Source organism: Protopterus annectens, chromosome 8.part1 (genome assembly GCF_019279795.1).
Source record: "Protopterus annectens isolate FY-2018-M chromosome 8.part1, PAN1.0, whole genome shotgun sequence".
NCBI classification, from domain to species: Eukaryota; Metazoa; Chordata; order Ceratodontiformes; family Protopteridae; genus Protopterus; species Protopterus annectens.
The window spans coordinates 197,732,814-197,755,401 of NC_056742.1; positions in this window are offsets into that span (position 1 = coordinate 197,732,814).

Below are 22,588 nucleotides of genomic sequence, written 5' to 3' on the forward strand. Positions count from 1 at the left end.
AAGATGTTAGAAGGTATTTATTACTCACAATCATTATTATATGAGATGGGAATCTATCTTACATCAACATTCTGGCATTGCCACTTAGAGGCAATTATCATGCACTGCTGGTGGACCTGTGATCAGGTTTATGGGTTGTGGATGGAAGTCTACCAAATAGTTTGGGATATCATAGATCTGGAAATAGTTGCAGCACCAGAATGATTCTTAATGAGATATATGCAAGAAATTAAAATATGCAATAGGACTGAATGGGAGCATGGAATTTTTCAATGATAATTTGTTAAATGAGCAATACCACAAAGGAAATATCATTCAAAACCAGTTTTCATATATATCATTAAAAATATATATTGAATGATATTGAAATATTCAGTTCCTGAGTGATCTAATACAATTTCTAGAGAATTACATATCTGGGTAGGAAATAACAAATTTCATTTTTGATAACTGAAGTAATCATGCTATAAATGAAAGGTCTGACTTAACATTTAGCATAACATCCTTTATATAAGAATATTTATGAATTAAGATATCCAGGTATTAAAAGCAATTGTGAATGAAATCATAACAAAAGTGTCATTGTTTTGAGAACTAGCAGTTATCATAATATAATAGGAAAATCTTGAGAAGTCTGAAGAGACACTCTTATATTTTACCTGATGTGGCTTCTCAGAGATAAATTCCTGAAATGTAGCCTTGCAAATGTGACTTATACAGATTACCAGGCAAGCAGAACTAAAGTAAATGTTTGTACAGAGGGAAGGGTACGTATTCATAACAATTTGTTCTTCACTGATAGTTTGAATAATGGATAAACTTTAACAAAAAAAGATATAGAAGTTGTCATTAATTCAAAATGACAAGAAAATGTTAAATGTCAGCTCAATTTAAATAATATGTTATAAGATAGAGCTGAGGAATCTCAGCATATGAAATAGCATACAAACCACTGAGCTATAATATATATATATATATATATATATATATATATATATATATATATATATATATATATCATATACACACACACACACACACACACACACACACACACACACACACACACACACACACACACACACACACACACACACACGCACACACACACACACACACACACACACACACACACACACACACACACACACACACACACACACACACACACACACATAGGGTTCCTATTAGAAGAATGAAAGTCCAAAATATCGAACAGCTGTATACACAAAAATGCCATTCATAGATCTGTTTGTTGTGAGATTGCGGTACAATGAAGATCAGGAAATTTGCCATTTCCTCACTGTAGTGCGATCTTGTAGTTGGTATATATAATATATATAAAACTGTAGATGTAGAACTTGAAATCTGAAGTACTGCTAATCCACAGTCATCAAGCACTATGGACTATGAGGAGATCATCTTCTCCCTAAAAAAGTCAACAAATTATTCCCATTGCATTTGGTCATGAATGATCCAGATGATAACAAAATGTATTTAAAATTAGAAAAGCTCTATATTACAAGCAGCTTCCTAAAGGAGATAAGCAAGTTCTTACTGTAGATATTGTTCCTATTTAATATAAATTTAGAACAGAAATTTGATAGCATTGGAATATTTATCTGAATAATCTACTTGCTAGTATGACGTATCATAACTTTGTCTTGCTTATTTATAATTTATCATCTAATCTTAGTCACTGATTGGCCTTGCCATTAAACTACATCTGAGTTGCAAACATCAGAAATGGTTACAAAAACATTATCCACAAAATCAGTACATTTAAAGTGAAAAAATCTTGAAAGCAAATGAATGATATGGCTAGGATTTGTATTCAATTTGATAAGGAAGCAAGTGAGAGCAAAAAAGAACAGGTCAGGGATGGTGGTGAAAAACCCTGCCTGATACCAACATTTTTTACATTGTATAGATTAAATTTGCCTGCTAATTGAAATAGATAGTAGATCCTAAAATGTTTATTAAATTCATCATTTCATGCTGTAGAAGTCATGTACATCAAAGATACAGGAACTGTTTATTTTCTCAAACATAGTGTATGCATCAACTGACACCAAGGCTATACATATTTTCTAAAATCCAGTATGTTGCTACATAAACAGAATTACTGTCTGAAAAAGATGGCTGGAAAACTCACTTCCAGGAACAAAGCCAGTCTGGAAAAGATCTATTAAATGAGAACTATGTCTTAGTAAAGATTTATATTTTTTTAACAAATGCAATCTGCATTTAACAGAGATATCAGTCAGTAACTGTCTGTATATTTGAATATTTCATTTTCATAGCAAGACTGTCTTAACAACGGAATAATATGTTTCAGATAATCAGTGGAACTGCCATTAATTAATATAGCTTAGCTAAGACTGGTGAAAGCAAAGAAGAAAATTATGAATAAAATTTATTAGCAAACATATATGGCCGAGTTGCTTTTTTCTTGTTTAAAGCTTGAATGGTTTTAAAAACAATTATAGAACTCTAAGCAAACTCAATTTGATATAAACATTTGCTGATAATTGGCAAAACTATTTATAATTTAACAGGAATTTTTGATAAATCTCTCTCCTTTATTAATTTGCATTACATTTATTTTCTTCTCCTTTGAAAACAATGAATAAAAGTAACTCAACTTCCTTGTCTAGTTGCTAATAAGTATTTAGTCTGAATAATAGTGAAGAACTGATTTGTGTTATAGAAACACAATTACTTATTTCTGTAACAACAGTACCCCTAAGGTTAATATGCTCTGGAAGATTTACAGTTAGAAAAGTTCATTCATTTTTTTCATAAGGTATCCAGTTTTCACTGCTGATTTTTATGCAACTGTGAAATAAAAACCTAGTGAAATGTCTAATAAAAACACAGTTCAAAATCACTGAAACAGGTTGTTGACTTCCAGCAATTTCAGTTTCTTTTATCATCCTGATGTAATAGTAATATTCACCAGATGTCATTTTATTGATGGTTTTAAGGCAGATGTAAGCTGCTCTCCCATCTTACCTTCTACTACTGTATGTATTTATCAGTCACCTTCTCTATCACCTTCATGTAGTGCCACATGGTGGTAACAGCACATTTGATCATGGTACTATATTGACAATTTGGACCTGTATGGAAATTATACTTGAGAACAGTTTTACTACTTTTGAGGGGCATTTATTTAAACAAAGGCAAGGAATTGCAATGGGTGCATGCTGTACTCCAATTCTCACTAATATTGTGTTAGCGCAGTGGGAGGATTTGTATGTATTTAATTCTGAGTTCAGGACTTCATAGGTATTGTATGGGCAATACCTAGATGATATGGTCCTGTTCTGGTAAGGTAGTAAAAATTACCTGAACAGGATTTTCACATTTATTAATGGTACAACCACTTTTTTGAGATTTACCATCAACAAAGAATTGGATTATGTGGACTATTTAGATGTTACCATCAGGAAAGATTATGAAAGGAAATGTTTTACCTCCCAGTTATTTAGGAAACCGACTTATTCTAATTCTTTATTGCATTTTACGAGCTGGCACCCATTGCATCAAAAGAAAGCTCTTGTAAAAGGTCAATATGTGAGATTGGCTAGGATGGTCTCTGACCTGGAGGAATTTAATAGGGAATATGGAACAATGAAAGATATGTTTTTAAGGAGAGGATACCCTGAAGACTTTGTTAATGATATTGCCAATGAGGTTAAGAATAAAAGGACAAGTGGCCATTTTTTTTCTCTCTATTAGCTCAGGGTAATATGAATGGAGAGATTGATAGAGAATGTAGGCCCCTGGGTTTTAGACATGCATTAACTCTTACTTTTACTTTGAATTTTTACGAGATTAAGAACATCATTATGGAAGATATTTAATTCTGATCTAGAAGTGCAGGAAAAATAGGAATTAAACCTATAGCTGTGTATAAAAAGAATATTTAATTTAAAGGACTTTTAGAAAGGAAAAACAACTATTTGGAGCAGGGTGGCAGTTTTAAGTGTGGAAGATGTCCTCAATGCTCCTACATTATGGATACTACCAATATTAGAATAAAAAATTATGGATATGTAAAAACTGTGAAAAAATATTATTATTATAGAAAAGGGGTGGTCTACATAGCAGTATGTGATTCCTGTGAAAGTTCTTATGTGGAAAAAACTAAGAATGCACTTAGACTAAGAATTTACCAACACCTCTATGACATTAAACATAAAAATGAAAAAAAAAAATGCACTTTTTAAGCACACTAGTTGCTATCCTAACCATGGTTTTAAATTTTGTATAGTAGAGCAGGTTGATTTAGGGCTATGGGGTTGACCAGTGGAGGACGTTTTAGAATTTATGGAACTGAAGTGGCAAATTAAATTAAATGAAATGCTTACCAAGCTTTAGGGCTTAATGACATAATTTCTATGTGCCCTATGCTGAGATTGAAATCTATGTTTATTTTATGAATGGTGATAGAAATACCTCTTATAATAACATTTATATTCATAACAATTTTTTTATTTTATTGCTAATATTTTATATATATATTTTATTATTTTTTTATAAAAAAAAATTTTCACATATATATGTGTTTTACTAGGAATGATTATTGTAATTGAGCAAGGAGGAAATTATGTAATGTCTGTTTTAGATGATTGGCTAGGGATACTATTTAAGTTGTGCTGTACTGATTTGATTCATTCTGAAGAAGTCTTATACCTGACGAAAGCACTAAATTAAGGACTATTTGATTTATTGGTGGTATCTCTGCTTGCAGTGTTTGCCTTTGGGATTTATTTGGTTTGTGGTCCTTCATATTTTCGACTGAGGGATGTAGGTTATGCACTGGAATCGTGGCTGATGACACCCATCAGAAATGTACACACATGCCGACTGAAGAATGCTACAATGAGGCACACACTCAAACAAGAAATATCATAGAGCATATGTTTGAGCTACTGAAGTCATGGTTCTGGTGCCTAGATACATTTGGGGTAGCCCTGTAGTACAATCCCCATACATGTGGTAAAATATTCACCATCTGTGCCATGCTCCATGACACTATCCTGAGAAAACAGCTTCAGCAGGAACTGCAAGGGGAAAGGCCACACATCACACCACCACTGGCAAGGTCAACACAGCCACATGCAGGTGAGCATTCAGAGGTCAGAGGGGTAACCAGCAGTCACTCTGGGTGTAGGCAGACATAGAGATGTGCACAATAGGGCCTCACACTGGCCAAGAAGCAACAGACAGCACACATGCTTATCACCTAAGGGGCTAAAACTTTCATCCTACACACATACATACAGTAACAATGATGACAGGCAACCCTCACAACCTGTACTTACCTATGTAGTGTACTGCTAGCATCAGAATGAGTCAGCCCTGAACTAAAACTCTTGCAACTGCTGGATTTAAAAGGTAAGTGCTGAACATTGAATAGAAAAATAAATGTCTAAGAATACAAATGAATGGCATATCCTTGCATACTGTTACTTGGTAATGTAAGTAATTATATGGTGGGTGATTTTACAGCAATTACATCAAGATGTGACAGTACTGACTTATGTGAATAGATGTGTCCTTTATCAACTAATAGGCCTTACATCTAAAATGTAGACATTTTCACTGAATGTAAACATTTTGCCCTAATATGTTTGTAATGGCAAATAAGTAAAGAATGAAAGTAGAAAATAATGACATTCATTTCAGTTTTAGACTTCATATCCTGGAAAACAAACATAAAAAATGTAATGCAGAACCTGTTATTCCATCAACTGTCTTAAGTTTGTAAGACCACAATGTTTAAAATCTCTGTCCACTGTTGGGCTGTTGTCACACTTTTATTAATTGCTTGGTCCAGCTTTGCTGGTCTAAGAGTTTGGCAGGGATGTACACATTACAAAACCTGTAAAAAAGCAGTTCAATTTGAAAAACAGCATCACAAAAGCATATATATTAAGCACTAAGTCATCTATGCACTTAGAGCATCAGACCAAAGACTTATGTATCCCTGATTCAAAAAGTTAGAAAACAAGGATATGGTACAGTTATCACAGGGTGTTGTGTGGGGAGCAGGAGGCCTAGGCTGACACACAAGGTAGTGAGTATAGGTTCATAGGTTCATAAGTAGGTACTAGGCTATCTGCCCGAGGGCATTTATAAGCCTAGCCAGAGTGTGTTGGCTTTTGCCACCCCATTGATTAATTAACTGATCCTCTGTCAAGCAGAGCCAATGAAGTGATCTATTTTCTGTAACCTATCCACTCGTCAAGGTTTCTCTTGAAGAGTGTTAGTGAGGGGCTCTGCCTGATGTAATTTGGAATTTTGTTTCAAAGCATGAGGAGTCTCTGTCACAGGAATCTATCCCTCCAGCATGTTCTATTTATTGTTGTGGTGAGGTTTAGCTCACTAGAGCACGTGGCTCGCAGTGACTTGGATTTCTTTATGTGGAGCATGTCCATCAATTCTGAGTTGGACATGGCTTTGTAAGTCAGGCAGAGATCTCCTCTGAGTAAGCGATATGCCACTGAGTACAGCCGGAGTTTTTTCTCTTGGGCTGCATAGGATATATGTTTGAGGCCAGTAATCCTCTTGGTGAGGTACTTTTGTGGTCTTTCCAGCTGTTGGAAGTATCTTGTGACGTGCATCCCAAATGGGGCATTGTACTCTATGATGGGTCTAATGAGTGACGAGTAGAAAGGCACTATAACCTCTTTATTTCTAGAGGCAAACCCTTTAGTAATTAGATGGGCCACATAGAAGGATTTCCTAGCTACTTTGGCAATATGATTGTCAAAGAAGAGATTACTATCTACCTGAATCCCCAGATCTCTTATTACCCATTCTGTATTATGGGGGCTTCCACCTATGTGGTAATTCGTGAGTGTTTTGTTTTTCCCAAATGGGATGACTATGCATTTTTTGGCATTTAGCTTGAGGCCATGACTTTGACACCAGGTGTCCATCTCAGTAAGGCCCTTTTGGAGGATGTCCGTGTCAGTCAGAGAGTCAATTATGGCTCCCAGTTTGCAGTCATCAGCGAACTTGGTCAGCCATAGTCCTCCTGTGTTTGCCTGTACTTCTGAGAAGTATATGCCAAACTGTAGGGGTCCCAGGACCGAGCCTTGTGGGACACCACTTGTGACTGGTTTAGAGTCAGACCTGGAGCCCTCTATTCTTACATGTGAGTTCTGTCTGTAAGCCAGTTGGCAACCAATCTCATGATGTAGGGGTTTATGTTCAGGCTGGTGAGTTTTTCTGTAATACCTGAGTGGGGAATGGTGTTGAAAGCCTTGGCAAGGTTAAGGTAGGCTGTGTGAATCACCTTTCCCTCATCTATGGCCTTGGTGACTGTCTCAAAGAAGTCAACCAGGTTTAGTAGGCATGATCTGCCCTTAACAAAGCCGAACTGAGTCAGGTCAAGTGTTTGGAGGTTCCCAATGTCTTTGTTAATGAGTTCCATGATGATGCACTCCATAGCCTTGCAGACCAGGCTAGTCAGGCTTATGGTGCGATAGTTACTAGGGTCAGTTGTGGCCCCTCCTTTGTGGAGAGGAATAACCATTGCTGTGCAACTTTCTATGGGCATGTAGCTTGTGGAGAGGCTGAGGTTGAACAGCATGTTTAGGTGGGGGTTTAGTTTGTTCTGTAGTTCGTGCAAGGCACAGCCTGGGACATCTTCTGGTCCCATAGACGCTGTGTTTTTGGCTTTGGAAAGGGCTGTTTTCACCTGTGCGTCTGTGATTTTTGGGACACTACACTTTTACGGTATTATTGTGGGCCCTATTGGAGGTGAGAGGGGGGGTGAAGTTTGCACTGAATCTATCTGCCAGGATGTTGGCAATATCAGTATTTTCAGTATATTTTGTGCTATTTTGCACTAGTTCAGTGTACATCTGCGAGTTCCCACATAGATTCTTAACATAGCTAAAGAAGGCTTTGTGGTTATCTTTTGAATCCTTGGCTATTTTTCTTTCAAAGTTAGCCTTGGATGATTTCATGAGGGACCTTAATTTCTTACTGATACTGATCAGGGATGTCTTTCCTTCTTGGGATTTGCCTTTTTTCTGAACTAGTTTCCTCCTTCTATTGTATACCCTTTTTTTTGCAGGGGTCCACCAAACTGGTTTCCTTCTCTTAGAGGAGTGAGTCTTGATTTTGCTAGGGATGACATGATCCATGCATCCTTGTAGGTGCTCATAGAGTACATTTGTAAAGGTTTCTGCATCTTGGGCAGCATTATCCTTTAGTGTGGGGGCTGTGAAACTTACCACCTCTGTCCTAAGTAAGGTGAAGTTTGCTTTAGAAAAGTTTTTTACTGTGCTTTCCTTAGTTGGGGATGGGTGTGGAGTATGGACATCCAGAGTAATTAGTTTATGGTCTGATCTAACCAGTGACGGGTTGACCTCCATTGTGGAACATCTGTTGCCCATGTTGGTGATGACCAGGTCCAATATGTTTTCACCTCTGGTAGGGGAGTTTAGCAGCTGTTCCAGGACATTTGAGTTGATGAATTCCAGGAAGTGCTGGGCCTGGTAATTTGTACTCGAGTAGTTTTTCCAGAGAATGGTAGGGTAATTGAAATCGCCCAATATCAGGGTGTTCAGTAGGACCTTCATGTTTTCCATTGTCTCCAAAAATGTGGAGCAGTGGTCCTGGGTCATGGAGGGTGATCTGTAGCAGGCCACAATTTGCATTGCAGATTTGTCCGATGTTAGTTGCACATGGATGATCTCAGAGGTATCATGTTGCACCACTAACCTTGAGGTGTAGGTATCCTTGATAAATATGGATACACCCCCTCCTTTTGTGTTTTGGTCCATGTTCTGTGGCCAAAATGTGTGGTATGAGTTGTAACCCGGTAGTGCTGGGGTGCTGTCTGGAGACTTGAACCAGGTTTCAGTTACTGCACAGATGTCGATGTTCTCCATACTGAGGAGTGCTTCGAGTGCATGCATTTTGAGATTTAAACTCCTGGTGTGAGTAGCATAACCCTCAGTTTTTTGTTAATTGTGCTGTTTACGGAGGTAGGGTTGACTTTTGAGCCTTGCCTAATAAAGGCACTATGGGGGCAGCAAGAGCCTTGACCAGTATTTGAAAGCCTAGGGGTGATAGGTGCAAGCCATCTCTTGCGAAGCAACATGGCTTATCGAGCATGTCATCCCAGGCTGACAGACACTGGATCCCCTTTGAATGACACCAGAAACTTAGCCAATTGTTGAAATTGATCATTTTTTTCTTTATACTGAGGTATCATTCTTGGTGAGGGCATGATGCTACTCAGGGTCATACCAGCCTGGGCTGCATGACCAGAGAGCTCTTTTCATGTAGTCCAGGGAGGTATATTTCAGGTAATTCACACCAACATGAGTCGTATTTGTACTTGTTCTGGAGTGACCTGAGTGCTTGTGTTATGTGGCAGATTCTGGCTCCCGACAGGCAACTAACAGTAACCTTCTGCTTGTCCAGCCTAGTGAGTGGCACTTCAGTGTGCCTGACTATAGAGTCGCTTATTACTAGTGTGTTAGGTATGTTATTTCACCTTAAGGGCTGTGATTGTGCTGCACACTGATTTTGTGTTTTATGTGTTGTCTGGTTTGTGAGGGGAAGTGCAGGTTTTTTGGGTGTCTGCTTTGGAGGTCCCTGATGCTTTTGCAGGTTTTTATTTGGAGCCTTTGAGTATGATTTTGTGTATTTATGTGTATTTTTTGCTAGTGCTGTTTTAGTAGGTCTGTGTGTGGCTGGAGGTGCGGTGCAAGTGTTAACCTTCTCCTCTTGACTGTCTGTTTCAGTCTTTGGTGGAGACAGCTTAGCTTCCAGTTTGGCTGTATAATTGCATCTCTCACATATGTTAGTGTTTTGTGGTAGGAGGAGATGGATGTCTGTGTACATGAGGTAGTTGTAACATTGCCTCAGGATACCCAGATTGACCAACTGGACTGGAGAGTGCACCTGAAGTTGCCCTTTGGTGTTTATGTGAGTAAAGAAGAGAAACAGGCAGACATTTGGATAAAGTACCAAATGGCAACTGAGACAGAATGAGCTTTAAGCCTCATGACTGACCCATGTAACTGTTATGTGTCTGTGTGTCTGTATGGACATGCCAGATGAAATTGGTGTGTGAGTGCAAGAACAGAGTCAAGCACTGTGCTAGCTTTACACACTGGCATGATGGACAGGTGAGAGCCATGCATGGTAGAGGTGACAGTTCATCATTGTTGTCCCTGAACTCAAGAATTGGCTCTGCCAGGAGTTGCACTGGCACATCTATGCCTATGGTCAGATGCACTGCTGGTATCGGAATGTGGCTGATGTCTGCTGGATGAGCTCTCCTCACAAATATGTCCAGGACCATGACCCCATGGCCTGCCACATCTGTGTATGGACCCCTCAACCACTGATGGAGAGGTGGAAGTAGTGCCACTACAAGAGCATGATCTGGCATGGCCACGTTGGCTAATATCAGATGATGTGGCTGACCTAAGTGTACACAGATGCCATCACCCTCCCAGCAGATGTTCCATCACAGACACTGCCTATTCCAATGTGTCATTCATCTGAACCACTGAATCAGCAAGACTCTATAGTCAGACACACTGATGTCCCACTCACCAGGCTGAACAAGGAGAAAATTACAGTCAACTGCCTGTCGAGTGCCAGGATCCACCACATAATGTATGCACTCAAGTCACTTCACAACAAGTACAAATACGACTCTGTCATTGTCCATGTTGGAGTGAATGATTTGAGACGTACCTCCCTGGACTACATGAAAAGAGACATAGAAGAGCTTTCGGATCATGTGGCCCAGGCAGGTATGACCCTAGCCCTAAGTAGCATCCTGCCTTCACCCAGAATTATACCACAGTATAACATCAAAAGGATGGACCTCAACAATTAGCTAAGCTTCTGGTGTCATTCAAAAGAGATCCAGTATCTGTCTGCCTGGGATGACATGATCGACAAACCACAATGCTTTGCCAGAGATGGTATGCACCTGTCACCCCTGGGATTCAGGTTACTGGCTAAAGCTCTTGCCACCCCTATAGTGCCTTTTTTAGGCAAGGTTCAAAGGATAAAACCACCACTGTAACAGATACAAGCATGCAAGATCTGAAGGTAATGCTACTCAATGCTAGAAGTCTAAACCTCAAAATGCACTCTCTCGAGGCACTCCTAAAAATGGAGAACATCGATATCTGTGCAGTAACTGAGACCTGGTTCAAGACTCCAGAGATCACCCCTACAATACCAGGCTACAACTCTTACCACACTTTTCGGCCAGCAAATCAAGACCAAAACACTAAAGGTGGAGGAGTGTCCATATTCCCCAAGGATATTCACACCTCCAGGCTAGTTGTCCAAGACAATGCATCTGAAATTCTCCAGGTGCAACTAACACTAGGTAAGACTGCAATACAAATTGCAGCTTGCTACAGACCCCCCACCATGCCCCAAGATTCTTACTACACCTTTCTAAACATACTGGAAAATATTAAGATACAACCAAACACCCTAATTCTGGGTGATTTCAACTATCCTGCCATTAACTGGGAAAACTACTCAGGTATCAACACCTTTTCCCAACGGTTCTTGGAATTCATAAATTCCAATGCCATGGATCAACTAATCCATTGTCCCACCAGGGGTTCCAATATCCTAGACCTGGTCATTACCAGCATGGGAGATAGATGCTCCACACCAGTGGTCATCCCCGCATTGGACAGCTCTGACCATAAGCTAATCACCCTTGACATCCACATCCCACCTCCACCCCCCAGTAAGGAAACCTCCATAAAAAACTACTTCAAATCCAACTTTATGCTACTCAAGTCAGAAGTGACAAACTTCATGACACCCATGCAGACGGGAGCTGAAAGTTCGACTGCTGAATCCTACACTAAGGCATTGTATGAGCACATCCACTTGTGCATGAATCGTGCCATCCCAAATAGAACCAAGATGCTCTCCTCCAAGAAAAGGAAGCCAATCTGGTGGTCCCCTGCCAAAAACAAACTATACAACAGAAGGAAGAAACTGTTGCAGAAAAGAGGAAAATGCCAGGATCCAAAAAACTCCCCTTGCCAGCCTCAGTAACAAGCTACGATCCCGTATAAAATCCTCTAAAGCTAGTTACAAAAATAAAATTGCCAAAGATTCCAAAGACAGCCACAAGGCATTCTATAGTTATGTCAAGAATCTAAATGGCAATGCTCAGATCTGCTCTGAGCTACAATAGAATGATATTAAATATACTGATCCCAAGGATATTGCCAATATCTTAGCAGATCAATTTAGTGCCAACTTCACCCCCCTCTCACCCCCTAAAAGGCCCATCTGAATACCAAAAGATTGACAAATTCTGGTAATCATGGCCACACAGGTAGAAAACGCACTCTCCAAAGCTAAGAATACAGCATCCATGGGACCAGATGACATCCCGGGCTGTGTACTACATGAACTACAAAATGAACTGGCACCTCACCTAAGTGTCATGTTTAATCATAACCTCACCTCAGGATTCATGCCCACTGAGTGGTGCACAGCTACAGTTATCCCACTCCACAAGGGGGGATCCAGCTTGGATTCTGGGCACTACTGTCCCATCAGTCTGATGAGTCTGATCTGCAAGGTCATGGAAGTATTATCATGGAACTTATAAATAAAGACATTGACCCCCTTCAAACATTAGACCACACCCAGTTTGGGTTCGTTAAGGGCCAATCTTGTCTCCTGAACCTGACTGACTTCTTCGAATCAGTATCCAGAGCTGTGGATGAGGGTAAGGCGGTCCACACAGCCTATCTGGATTTTGCCAAGGCCTTTGACACTATCCCCCACTCTGGAATCACAGATAAATTTACTAAGTTGGGCATAAATCCCTGTGTCACTCGATGGGTTGCCAACTGGCTTACTGACAGAACCCAGACTGTAAAGGTAGCCAACTCCAAATCCAGCTCCAGAGAAGTGACAAGTGGAGTACCTCAGGGTTCAGTCCTGGGACTGCTCTTGTTTGGCATCTACTTCTCTGAAGTACAGGCCAACACTTAGGGACTCCGGCTAACAAAGTTCGCAGATGACTGCAAACTGGGAGCCATTATTGAATCCCAAAATGATGGCGATATTCTACAAAAGGGCCTTAGAGAAACAGATGCTTGGTGCCAGAGCCATGGGCTCAAGCTTAATACCAAGAACGGTATATTTATCCCCTTTGGGAAAAACATGTACCCATGAATTACCACATAGGTGGCAGTACCTATAGGGGAGCCCATTGCTACTCCCTTTATTTATTTAAAATAATGTCCATCATGATAGATGTAATTATTTGATAAAACTAACTCTAATAAATGCGCTAATGCATTGAGTTCATCCTGTGGTATAGGTACAATTTCTAAAAAGAAATCAGTGAACCAAGCCAAGCCTGTCTGTTGTGGTGTACAAGTAAAAAGATCTTTTACATCCACTGTAATAAACAGAATATTATGCACAGTGTTCATGTGTAAATTGTTAATTTTAGTGAGAAAATCCCAAGAATCACGACAAATATATTGGAGGTTTTTCATTTTTTCTTTCTACCACAAATCTATATATTTAGCTATAAAATACGTTTTTGAACCACGAGCATCCACAATGGGACATAATGGTGGATTTTCCAAATCTTTATGCAATTTTGGCGCTCCAAAAATGATGGTGATTTTGGGATTTTGCACATGCATGTAAGAAAAGGCTTCATTGGTTATTTGTCCCTGCCATAACATATCCTCCAAAAAAATAATCAATTCTGGCATAAGAAATGTTGATTTCATTTATAGAAACTTCAATATATGCATTATCATATAATATATGCAATAATTGTTGATTATAATCAAAAGCATTCATTATGACTAGTCCACCCCCCCTTGTCAAGTTGCATGACTCGGACGTCACCATTTGATTTTAACTCATTAGGTGTCTCATATTGTGCCTTAGTAAAATTATTTTGTTGGCGCTGCTTTTTATATTGCTGAAGATGGTGCCTAAAATCAAGTTCACAAATTTCTTCTAACAACCTGATTTTGGGATGTAAAGGGGGGGGTTTGTAGAACTGGGAATATGCATGGGATTATTCACCATGCCTGAAGATTATTGATGTATAACCGCTAAATTCATTTTTCTGGTGAAATGTTTTAGTTCAGTAATTAAGTCAGTGATTCTTGCCCTTCTTTGTGGTACGTAAGTCAGGCCTTTGCTAAAAATATTGGCATGCTCAATAGTTAAAACAACCTGGCTATAGTTGTAAATATGGTAGTCACCTGTTGAATTCATAATAAGCTGATAATTATTGACATCAATGCAAAAAGTATCCAAACTTACTGCATTTAATTGTAATTGTTGCATGAGCCCATTCTCTGCCTCCTCCATGTTTGTGTGGTATTGACTCTCATTTTGTAACCCTCCTTGTTTCGCAGATGTTCGGATCTGCGGAGACTGCCGTCCTCTAAAGGGAACTGCTGCTGTTTGTTGGTGTTTTCATCATTGCATGTTTGTACACCACTATTAGTCACAGGAAGAGAGGTTTCCCCTACTAGGTCATTACACCACTGCCCACGTGATGGTTTAGGGTAGGCTTGGCCTTTGGAATAATCCATTTTGTCTCTTTGTAATTTAGGGGTTTTCCTCTCTGCCACTATCTTACTATAATTGTCTATTTGAGTGAAAACTTCAAGATATTGATTCTGGCAAGCCATGAATGCTGTTTTATTTTGATATTGAGTGATTGGATTTGAGTACTCAATTCATCCATTTGTGTCCCATTATGCTTAACTAATACTTGCAAAAGCTCACACCCCTGTCGATCGAATAACTGTAAAAGTTCCTTATGCAATGCACTATTTTCTTTTAAGCCTGTGGGGTATTTCCAATATCTCAGGCCTTTTGGGACTTGTTGTCTTTTTATACAATCATTGAAATAAACATTCTCGTGAACTAATTTGCAGTACTGCCATACTAAATCATGAAATTCATCCACCATTGTTGAGAAATTAGGTGTCTGCATATTCTTCTCCGCTGCATTATTTTGCACTTGATTTAACCATTGATATAATTGAATATCATTGTGAGCATTTTCAATATCATCCCATTCTTGTAATTGTAACTACCCCGGAGGTATACTGTTTATATTGTCAACACTGTCCATTCTATTATTTCTAAAATCAGGTAATCTTGTATTACAACTGTTGTTGTTACCAGAAAGTTGCTGTATTAGTTGAGTAAGGCTTAATACTGAATGCTGAAGTGTGTCTAATTCAGCTCTAGTGACCACCAATGCCGCGCCACGTCTTGCATGCTGCCAGAAGCCATAACAAACTAAAATCATGAACCACAAACTGATGAAAAATATATCCAGAAGCACAAAAGCAATCAAGCTGACAACTATGGTGGATAGTGAAATATTTAATGGTAAGCGCTTTCGGCTGCGACTCCAGCCTTCATCAGGGTTCAGTCCTGGGACTGCTCTTGTTTGGCATCTACTTCTCTGAAGTACAGGCCAACACTAAGGGACTCTGGCTAACAAAGTTCGCAGATGACTGCTAACTGGGAGCCATTATTGAATCCCAAAATTATGTGGATATTCTACAAAAGGGCCTTACAGAAACAGATGCTTGGTGCCAGAACCATAGGCACAAGCTTAATGCCAAGAAATGTATATTTATCCTCTTTGGGAAAAAGCATGCACCCACGAATTACCACATAGGTGGCAGTACACTAAATACCAAAAGTGTGATGAGAGACTTGGGGACACATGTGGACAGTGGTCTCACCTTCGATAACCACATCACCACAACAGTCAGAAAATTCTACTATGGGGCACACCTCATCACTAAGGGCTTTTCATCCAGAAAAAAGGAGGTCATTGTCCCACTGTACTCATCCCTCATTAGATCCATTATAGAGTATGATGCCCCATTTGGTATGTACCTCACAAAACATCTGCAACAGCTGGAAAGGCTGCAGAAATACCTCACTAAAAGAATCACAGTTGTAAAGCAGAAACCCTAAGCTGACCATTTACAAAAACTCCAGCTATACTCTGTGGCATATCGTCTACTCAGAGGCAATCTCTGCTTATCATACAAGGCTTAGTCAAATCCTGAGCTGTTGGACATGCTCCACTTAAAGAAATCCCAATCCCTCAGAGCCACATGCTCCAGGGATCTAAACCTTGTCATCACAATGAACAAAACATGCTGGAGGGATAGGCTCGTGACCCAGAGACTCCCCATACTCTGGAATAGACTGCCCATATGGGTCAAGCAGAGCACCTCCTTGGCCCTCTTCAAAAGAAACCTTGATGATTGGATGGGAGATAGGAAATTCACCCTGGGGATCACGTCAGTCACTGTGCTCGACAGGGGTCCAGGGAAGTAAATATTGTGGGAAGAAATATCCAGGGAATTGTTATGACTAGGCTTGTATAGGCCCTAGGATGATAGCCTATTACCAACCTATGAACATGGTGGAGGCAGTCACACATGTCAGCTTGAGCCACATCTACAACCTTAAGCATTTCCTCAGAGACCCTATTGGAACATGCCTGCACCTCAATGATGGCCCTAAACATATGTCAAGTGGCACAGAATGAAACACTTGGATCAGCTGGAGGATGGGCAGTAGGTCTCCCCTGAGCAACCCTAACAACCTTTCTGTGTGGCACCTCACTCACACTTTGGGTACAACCAGAATCAACACAGGCACTAAAGCTGTAGTAACTACACTACGCTGATCAAAAATCTCACCCTCCACCTGTCCAATATCTGAGGGCTCACTGAAATGGGTTTGTATAGGCCTACTGGCTATGTCCAATGGAATTACAGGGGATGGCTGAATGTCAACCTGTGTCAGATTCAACTTCTGCACCCTCCAACCATACCTCTGGTTCGCCACCATCATCATCAGAATCTGCCAGTACTCTGACAACAGGTGGTACGAGTCTTACACTTCCACTGTAAGGAACAAACACTGGAAATAAATTGATTGCTATACTACTGCAGCTCAATATATGATAAGAAACTAACACTAGTACCACTATCATAGATGGTACAGCAGTACACACACAGTCCTGAACCCCACCTCACATGTGCAGATAAATGAATATTTCTGTGAAATGCTCATGAGTACTAAATTAGAAATGTTTGGTTTACTATGTATAGATGACTCCACACTTGCTAGGGAGGATGGTCCTGGAAGAATTTAAGAAAAATGTAAGGAGACCATCATCATAATAACAATAACACAGGGGGAAAATGTTGTTTATTATATCTATGTTAACAATACATTTAACTGAAACTTGGATGACACATCCTCCCTAAGGCTATGTGTAATGAACAAGAATGTTTTGTTAAGTGTATCAATCTATAACTAGTCCCCATCAAAAAAAAATATTAAACCAACTTAACTACTGCATTCAGTATCTTACTATACAAGAAAGATTTAAAAATTGACATAGGTAGGCCTACCTGGAAGCTCCTCTGGGACATACCTGTCCTCCCTGAAACAGCAGCATCAACATCAGCATCAATTATATGCCATTGTATACTTTCCACTAAGCTCTTTGGATCCCTGACAGTGCACAGGAACTCTTCCTTTGGTGTAAGCGGTGGTTCTGTAGCAGGCAGCCCCCTGGTAGCCAGCTGTCCATGGACCACTGCAGCGTCTCTCCTCTGGGCTGAGGAAATCATGTCAGTGGCCTTATGATGCACCTGATCATTTGTCCTGCTGCATAAACCCAACAGCATTCATGTCATTCACTATCTGGTTCCAAATATGCATTCTTCCAGACCTATTACTATGTCCTCTCTCAAGCAGAAAGGTACCATGTAACTGAAATGCTTGCAAGATGCCTTTTATTTCAGACTCGCTGAAGGGAGGTTTGTGGGGAGTGGGACTCTTAGGTGCCATAGTCCTAGGTGACATAAAACGGAAAAGAAGGATACTACACATAAACATTACTTAAATAAAAGTCATGCTTATATTTAACACATATTATTACTTTTTCAATATTACCCACTGGAGAAACAAAAAAAATCAAGTTATTCAAATATAAAAAGTGTTATGTGGTTGTAACATATTACACTCACACACAAACCAAGGTTTGATCCAAAAAAAGAGTAACAACAGCAAAACAGACCTCTGTAAAAAATATTTTGGTTGTGCCAAAACAGAAATGGAGCTTGGCTTCCCCACCCCCAAAACAACAGGCAAATGACATTTTTATACCAAACGAAGGAATAAAACTTCTGTGAATAGCTATAAGTGCTATCAAACAAACTGACCTAAAAAAACACATATATACATTTACCACGGAACATTTATTTTTATGTGATTGCCAGTCACCTCTACCTGTGGCCAGCACTCCCCTAGAGGTATCTATGGGCCATCCTAGAAGGGTAACACCTGTCTGTCATTGGCAATATTGGACATTTACAGTTCACTGAAATAACAACTGAAGAGTGTAAAGAGAAACAGTCGTAACCTTAACACTTGTGATGAAAGTTGCTAAGGCTGCGCATCTGAGAAAGTAAAATGCCCTGACAAAATGCATATGCCATCAGTAAACTTCTTAAATGTCTCTACAGATAAAACTAGCATTTGCTAATGCATACATAAATATATATATATATATATATATATATATATATATATATATATATATAGACATGCATACAAAAATATTTTTCCTAGTGACATGTGAGCAAATCCAGTATATAACTGAAAAATGCGATCGTACCTCATCAAGATCACTAGACTTCTGTGTGGATAAATCCAAAGTAATAGCAATCTTCTTTTGTGTTATCCGCATAAACAAGTCTCCTCACCTTCTGGTTCCCTAGCTACATGGTTACCTTTTTATAGTGTAGATTCTGGCCTGTGAGCACAGTAAAGATACAAATGAGGTGTGAACTCATTAAAACTGCTGAATCCCAAATTCTTGGCTGTGTGTAGCAGATGTAAATATAGTGCAGGCATTCCCTCAGTTTTTGTTGCTAATGCATTGCAACTGTGAATGATTACTGGTAGGGAGAAGGAACACACAACAGCAATTCAGACTCCCTTACCTCCAGTGAGTTTGTTAGCCGGGTCAATATTATTTCATCGAATGGCTATTCAGCAAATAGCCATTCATCAAACACCTATTTAGTGAAGCTAATCTTCATCAAATAGTGACTTTTAACTAGGGCAAACCAGCGGCTAGCTGCTGTCTGGAACTTGCCTTTTCCCCACTGTAGTCCAATCTCAGGGTTGGTAAATTTAGTTAGGGGGAGTGTTGGGGGGGGCATATCCCACCACCCTGGCAGGTTTTACATTTTTTTTTTAGGTTACTCAGTTGGCCAACCGCTTGTTTACCATGCTTAAAAATCAACGTTCGCTGAAGAAAGGCTTTGCTGAATAGGTGTTTGATGAGTGACTATTCTCAGAATAGCCATTTTACAAAATGACATTGACCCATGTTAGCCAGGTTACACTTACAAAGTCTAGAAGTAATTATATAAAGGTTTTAAATGTAAGTAAGCAGCACGCACTTCCCAGTTTCTGTTCAGTAATATCCAGCCCCTCCCCTGTGTTTGTTGAAACTGTATATTATTGCCATTTAATATTCTCATACATTTTAAGGGGAATGATACAAAATGCCTTACAGACTACATGTCTCAGACTACTGCTAAGATAAGGCAAGAATGAACACTGTACAAAGATAAGACAGAGCTGCATTTCTGCAAACATCAGTCATAAATGGTTGTGTGATACATCATTGCACTACATCTGCAATTAACACATATATAAACAACCCAGAAGTGTACAAGTGCCATATGTCTTTTTAATGCTATTGATGATTTTGGACTTGCTTGTATGCACAATGATTTTTATTCCTGCTGCAAAGCTGTTGCCGCTGCAATGAGGGATAAGACACCCTTACTGTGTTTTGCAGGCTCATTCATGTGAGAGTTCAAATCCAAACGTGTTTAAAAATCTTTAATGTGTACTAATATTTATTTTGTAATGCTGTTACACACACACACACACACACACACACACACACACACACACACACACACACACACACACACACATACACATATATCTATATATATATATATACTTTTTTTAAAATATAGCAGTATTTGCACAGAGGTTTAGCACAATGACACAACATGGATAAGTAAAATAAATTTCATGCAATGTACTTCTCAGATAACCAATACATAAACTACACCTGTGAATCATGTGTGTGCATGTGTGTGTAGCATATCTCCAAAACACAGTGGTCTACACAGTGTAGATGACAGTTCAAATCCCACATTTATCTTTTAAGGATGAAACCTAAGAAACACTCTCACATAGATAAAATAAGTTTAGCTTTGCTTCTCACATTTGTGCTTCACTTACCATTGCGCAAACCTGGACTAATTTCTTGTCCTACACTGAAGAAGGCACTTTTGCCGAAACTAGTCTGTTATGGTACAAATAATGAAACAGAATGCAGACATTCTCGATTTCAGAAAGGATACAATGTTGTAATTTTTTGCTTCAATCATGCAAACGTGGTAGGTGGTATTGTGTAGCAGTTAGCATCCTTCCCCAACACGTACAAGTGTAGAGCATCTGCAGAAAGGAAGTAGACAGTAGACAATTTCAAAATGTGTACATTCTAACAAGTATGTTGGACATCATGCAATCACACTAAATGGTGTTGCACTGTGGTTAGCACACAGAAGGTAATAATGAATATGAAAATATCCAGGTGCTTTTTTTTAATTATCTCTGTGGCTGCATGTGTAAGTGTAGGGCTACAGTGCAGATGATCCTGGGTTATAATACAGCAAATTCCATTTTTTTCTGTTCTTCCATTTTAATTTATATTAAAATTCACATGCAAAAAATTATTACAAACTCCCAGTTTCATTTGGGATTATACAGTTAACTTAAATAAACTCATATGAATTATTTGTGTGAGTAAGGGTATACTGAATAATATGTTTCTGTAATCATAATAGTCTTCTTTAGCCTTGGATCATTTTTAGACTTCAATAATAGTCATACACACAGGAATGCATAAACCAGGACCTTGTCAGGTCACACACATACATGGTTAACCTCTCAGTCTGTCATGTGTATTCATATGTAAATAATGACAATGTCAGAGAAGGACTTCTTCTGTGGCAAGGATGAAAAATCACCACTGTGAAAGAAAATGTTTTGTCCCTTATGCATAGGTTTGAATTCTACATTGTAAAAATTAACTTTATCATTGTGTAAAGTCACACAGAAAAGCTGTCAGGTCATAAAATGTATGTCCCCAGTACATGTCTGCAAAGTTAAATCACCTATCAGTTCCAGTAGCAAACATCCCTCAAACTAATACCAAGTGTCAGATTAACCTTATAGTTTCAAAAACTGCCTTGTCATCAATTGCACAAACAAGCTGCATAGTAGTGTGCTATGGAAAGTGCACAATAGCATGTATTACTTATATCTAATGTTCATTTAGTCTTCATCCCATGAAAGTAAGTGTAAAAACACAAAGGGAAGACACTTTTTAAGAAAAGAATACATATTTACACTGCAGCCATCTGTTACCTCCACCCATGCACTTTAAACTTGGTCTCTCAGTACTTGTTCAGAAATATATCAACTACACTACAGAAATAAATAAGAAATGCTGTTTTATATATCATGTGCATCTTTATAATGACAATACATACTCAGATTTTCCAGTACTTGTAGTAATATGGACAGCTGTTTGCAAACACCTTGCAAACCTGTTTTCTTACGGAATACCTGCACATTAGAAACACAATAGCAAACATTACACTTTGCACATTCACCAATTTGGTAACATGCATATATTTAATATCTTGACAGTTGTACATGGCTAGCTATCCATTTTAGACAGACCCCTCAACATCTTCTCTCAAACATCCAGTGCTGATGTCATTTGCAATAAATTGTCCTGCTGCCTTGTAAAAGTCAGACTTTTGCCATGGTGCCTGCATTAAGTACTGAGTTCTCTAGTCTGTGTACTTACAGTGGATATAAAAAGTTTACACACCCCTGTTAAATGCCAGGTTTTTGTGATATAAAAAAATGAGACCACAATAAATCATTTCAACACTTTTCCCACCGGTAATGTGACATATGACCTGTACAATTCAGTTGAAAAACCAACAAATCTGTTAGGGGAAAAATATAAAAAATAAAAAAAGTACAATAAACTGGTTGCATAAGTGTATTAAACTAATACTTTGTTGAAGCACTTTTTGATTTAATTACAGCATTCAGTCTTCTTGGGTACACACCTGCCCATCAATTAAAGAGATTCTGATTAACCCCAAATAAAGTTCAGCTTTCTTAGTAGGATTTTCCTGAAATTTACTCAGTTGCCTGCTACAGCAAAAGCCATGGCACACAGATAGATTACAAAGCATCAAACGGATCTCATTGTTGAAAGGTATCAGTCAGGATAAGTGAAAAAAAAATTCCGGAGCATTGGATATACAATGGAACACAATGAAGACAGTCATCAAAAAGTGGAGAAAATATGGGACAACAGTGATGTTGCAAGAAC